General features: G+C 31.7%; 1 pseudogene; it reads right to left on the reverse strand.

Annotated features, from left to right (window-relative positions):
• Window positions 1–3,296: 3,296 nt before the first annotated feature.
• Window positions 3,297–4,625, reverse strand: LOC126766599 (uncharacterized; annotated as a pseudogene).
• Between the last annotated feature and the right edge of the window lie 1,066 nt (window positions 4,626–5,691).

The following is a 5,691-nucleotide window of genomic DNA, read 5'->3' on the forward strand; positions in this document are numbered from 1 at the left end:
TGACAAATACAGTCAATCCCGGTTATGTGCCACAATCAAAAATACAGATTTTTGTGGTTTGTTAAAAATAAAAATATCATATGGCACATAAGTGAGTGCGGATACTTAAGCGAGTGGTACTTAAAACAATAATTTTTATGTTTTTCAAAAAACAAACTGTGAGATCCAGCAAGACATAGGCAGTTAAGAGGGATGATTTTCATTTAAGCGGAGTACTACTTAACCAGGATTGACTGTACACAAAAATCAGAAGAATATAGAATATTTTCTTTGAAAAATTTCTTGACTTGAAATTTGAAAAATAAACTATGTTGTCAATTTTATTCTAATATATTTGAATATACTTATATTTGAGGGGTTGTCATGTTTTCCTTCTCATACATTTCAGAAATATATTCAATTTATGATTTTTAGCTTTTGAAATCGTCGCGAAATGGCGCTTGTACGCATGGCATGCTCGGGGAGATGTAATGGCGTCTGCATTTATGAATGAATCGAATATGCGTTTTGAAAGTACGTTGCGTTAATGAATGAAAATGTTGTTGTTGTGTAATTTACTATATATTTTCACGTCGGCCATATTGATTTCTGATGCTATTTGAGACGATTGTTATTTTTGTAGAACAATATTTGTAATTTTTGCGGGTGACATATCTACATGTAAACGCATATAAGTATGTATGTATGTTGTGTATGCTTTGTTTTTGATTTTACATATCTGCAGGATAGATGCGTATGAAAGTTTTAAATGATAAAAGGCGTGATTTATGTACATTAGGGTGATTAAAAAAAAAATTTAATTTCGTTTGGTACTCGGAAAAATAGGTTCCTAGACACCTCTAAGAGAGCCTCTCCAAGCATGAGTTCTTAATTGTAACGGGAAGGTCGTCCTACATACAGTTTTCTATTTTTTCTTATTATCAGATAGAAAAATTTATATCTCGCTTCCAACTAATTGAAAAAATATCTTGTTCCTTAGATTTTGTTGGAAATTGAATGCTCTACAAAAAAGGTCTGATATGATTTTTTCGTAAACCGAACCGTTTAAAAGTTATTAACAATTAAAGTTTTATTATTTTTGAGAAAATTTTTTATTTCTTGTGAATTTTATAACTCAATAAAAAAAATTATTATGAATGATGAAACTCATAGTTTTATAGGAAATTTACTGCTTTATAAAAATGGTCTCATATGATTTTTCGATTTAGTTAAGCGTTTACGAGATATTCATCAATGCATATCAATTTTTCTAATTTTTGGTCAATAATTAAAAAAAATTCAATTTATTTTGCGAGTTTAAGGGAAATTTACAGAAATTTGAGATTCTATGAATAGAAATATGTTATGAACTATTTTTTTAATTAGTTTTTTTAGTCTTGGGCATGTTTGGTTACATTAAAACAAAAAAATAGTGCAATTTTTTAATATATAATTCAATTTAGTGTGTTTCACTTTTTTATCGAAGAATTTATTTATTTAATTATCAACTGCCATATAATTTTCAATATTTTCAACATAACTTTTTACACTTTTACTGTAAATAATTTGCTTTTATATATAACTTTCTAATATTATCATCAAGCACTTTTAAGGATTTTTCGCTCACAATGTCGAATAATTGTTCAAGATCACTCTGAAATTTCTTTTCCTTTTGGTTTTGCCCTGCACTTTTTTTATAGAAACTTTTTTGTAATTTTAACCATTGACTGTGATAGTGAAGAAATTTTTTGACTGCATTAGGAGCTCCACTAGTTGGAATCTGATTTTTCTCCACAGTTCAATAACTTGGTCAACTGTATTTTTAGCATTTTGCTTGATTGAATAACATACTTTAAAATTTTAAGATGATAGAAAAACACACGCATAACCTCTTTAACTTTTGGTAACTTACGTTCCGAAATTCTTTGTGTAGGTATTCCGATAAAACGTATTTCTTTATTCATTGTAGGTTAATTGATGATAAATAAATTTATGTGATGATAATAAGACTTATTTGAAATTAATTATTTTATTACTTATGCAAGATGATCAATCTTAGGAACACTGAAAATACGGTATTAAATGAATTTTATTTTATCATTTGCGAAATGCCGTCGGGTAGGTAGCTGATGTAGCGCACGTTTTGAGCTCTTGAACTCCTTAAATCTTTTATGTTGAAAATACCAAAAGCCTAAAGATTCTTTTTTTACAAATTTATTTCTGGGAAAAATAAGATAATAACAAAGGATAAAGATCCTTTTTTTGCAAGTGTGTTTCTGGAAAAAATAAGATAATAAGAAAAGGAAAAAGATCCTTTGTTTGTAAATGTATTTCTGGGAAAAATAAGAATTCATATTTTTGGACTCCTATATGAGCCCCCTAAAGCACAAGTGGTATAACTCCACTTTTTCTTCTGTCGAGATATTAAAGGGTTTGCTAAAAGTTGTATATAAAAATCAATATTGAACTTTTGGACTACTTTTTTCAATAAAACTTCAGAAAAATGTCTTATTTAACTTAAATTGATGTTTTTTGAAACTTTTGTCCATTAACTCTTGTTTTATCGAGTACCGAAAATTAATTATACCATTTGTGCTGTAAATGTTTTTAAGATTTCATTTAAATTATAATTAGTTTGAAATCTGTTTCGTTTTCTCAAATATTTTTTTATTCATCGTCACTTTCTAGAGATTCTTCCTGAAGTGGGCCAACGTCTTCAGCAGTCTCACTAGTAACAAGCCCCTCGAAATAATTGTGGTGTACTGGAGGGATGTATGGCAGCAAGTCCATCATATCTTTCCTTTTTTCTTTTGAAATAGGCCGAGCTCTTGTGTACAGCTTACCCTGATCAATGATGCAAACATTAAACGGTCGTCCTTTTTTCCTGCTGATCGTCATAACTGTCACATGAAAGGCATTCTTTTTCCTTGACAACGCAATAGTTCTATACCAGTCGTCAGGTGTAAATATTTGTTGCGACTTACCAAAATTTTCAATAGATGCAAAGTCACAGTCATTGGGGAGGAATGAATGTCCACTATGCATGAACTTTTGGTCCATAATTTCTACGTTATTGTCTGGACTTTGGACATATTTCATCAACGTCATAGCGATTTTCCAGTTACGGTTTTGACCTGTGCATGTGTCGCTATACATAACCACATGTTTGGCTGCTGTCGATCTAAATTTTATGTGTTTAATTAAACACGATGAAATTTCTTGTGAACCTTTAGAATCATTTACTTCGTCCCAACAATACATGAACCCCATTTTCGTTGAAAGTTCATGGCAACCTAAATTGTATACGTACATATTACGTGTGTAGTAGGCCTGTTGACACACCAATTTCGGGAAAGTCAGGGACTTCTCCAAATCAAAAGAGAATGCATAGTAGCTGTCATTGTTAGCACTTTTTTCAGCATTCGCCTTCATGGAATCGCGAGCTTGTCCTGCCTTCCGTAAACGAAGTTCATGGTCCTGCTTGAGCTGTCTCTTTTCTTCTTCATCTGTTGAGTATTTTACTATTTTAGAAAAAATATCACAATTGACGCAAGTGTCTTTATGTGGGGCGTGAAATTGCAGATTGAACTCGTTATTAAAAGTTCTTCGATATATATGCACCCTAACAGGCTGAAGCCCTTGGCTTTCAACGTGCTCCTTATAAAGATTGTACATAAGTCGTATATTTAAGTTCTCGGCTAAATATTTCCTATTTGGGTTGTGTTTTCTTGTGTAGTGAGATTCGTATGGAAGGAAAAGCTGAAATATGGGCTCTTACTTGTGCCATTTGTTCATCGGAGGTTTTGTTACCAGGCACCTTCTTACCACGTTTATCGTCCCCTGGAGGATAGCCCATTTTGACCTTCTCCAAAGCTCGCGTCATTCTTAAATTTGAGATTTGCAATGTTTCTAAGAAGTACCTCTTGGAAACCTGTTTGGTTTCAGCAACATTATGATAGAACCAATTGAACTTGTTCGATTCTTCTCAGCGGTGGTTGGCCGACGACGTACCGGTAATATTGGTTTCAAAAGACCACAAATGAATGCATTTTGGGCAGAGAATGTCCCTATTTTCCAAAATGCTTCGAATATTTTTTTCGTTCTTCTTCTGTTATTTTGTTAAAACACTTTTTGGTGCATTTGCAATCGAGATTGTTAAATTGCTTCTCTGGAATTGGCTTTCCCTTTCTAGTGACGTAAGAGTCTCCCGAATTTCGCTTCCTTTTCCTTTCTTCTCGCTTCCATTCCTTTCTCTGCCTTTTCCGATCTCTCTTGGGCCTTCCTTCTGCATTTTCCTCTGCTTCACCACTTTCATGAGTACTGGGTCTCCCTTCCACATCAGCAGCTGCTTCATTGTCCTCTATGGAACCGGGATCATCAACGGCTGAAACCAAAGTTTACGTTCAATTATTTGAGAAAGTATAAACATTACGACATGAATTAGCATTTTCGATTAAGCACCAAATTGGGTTTTACAACAACAACAAACGAGTGAAGAAATTTCGCCATTTTCAGCTTAACAGTTAATTCTTAATTTCACTACCGTTACCTTCACCTGAGTCCATCTAAAGAAATTATTACAAAAAAACACTGAGAATAAGTCTTTCTCCCATGAAATTCACTGCACGAACGGTGAATTTGTCAATTATACCACTTGTGCTGTCAACGAATAGGCGGCAGCATTCACTGCACTAGTAATTTCTGCTTTTTATGAGGTTGCTATGGGAACTAGAATTAAATTAAATAGAACACATTTTCCTCAATACAGTACCATTGCTAACTCAAAAAAAAAAATGGAGTTATACCACTTGTGCTTTAAAGGGCTCATATAATAATTGTGGCATACATTTTATATACCAATTAAAATAATAAATTTAAAATGAGCGATGATATATTCTGTAAATTAACAATATTAAACTAAATATAAATTTTTTGGAAAAATGTTATTTTGAAAATGTACTTTATTTTTATAATATAACAAAACCTTCTTCTTCTAAATTTCATATTACCGAATTGAAAATGCCGTCGGCATATGTATGTGCAATTGGGATATGTTGCCTCTTTGAAATTTTCATAGAAATGAAAACTGCGCTGTCAAACTGTAGCATTGATGTTTGACGATGAATATCTCGTAAACGCTTAACTCAATCGAAAAATCATATCAGACCATTTTTATAGAGCAGTAAATTTCCTACAAAAACTATAAGTTTCATCATTCATAATAATTTTTTTTTCATTGAGTTATAAAATTCATAAGAAATAAGAAATTTTCCCAAAAATAATCAAACTTTAATTGTTAATATCTTTTAAACGGTTGGTTTACGAAAAAATCATAGGAGACCTTTTTTGTAGAGCATTCAATTTCCTACAAAATCTAAGGAACAAGATATTTTTTCAAGTAGTTGCAAGCGAGATATAAATTTTTTTTATCTGATAATAAGAAAAAAGAAAACTGTATGTAGGAGGCATACAATTAAAATTATATTACATTATCAAAGATAAGAAATATTTAAAAAGTAGCTCATTTGCCCAATAACTACAAAGATTGCTTGGAGAATTGCATAATTTAATAACATTGTTATCATTTTTGCATGAATTCGCAAAATTATATTCATATCAATTGATATGATAGCAGAGAATGTATAATATAGAGAAGGTCACAGCGCTGCCAAATTTACGACATTTCACTTTTCGGAGAGGTACTCTTTTCTA

The sequence above is a fragment of the Bactrocera neohumeralis genome, unplaced genomic scaffold (assembly GCF_024586455.1).
Source record: "Bactrocera neohumeralis isolate Rockhampton unplaced genomic scaffold, APGP_CSIRO_Bneo_wtdbg2-racon-allhic-juicebox.fasta_v2 ctg1813, whole genome shotgun sequence".
NCBI lineage: Eukaryota > Metazoa > Arthropoda > Insecta > Diptera > Tephritidae > Bactrocera > Bactrocera neohumeralis.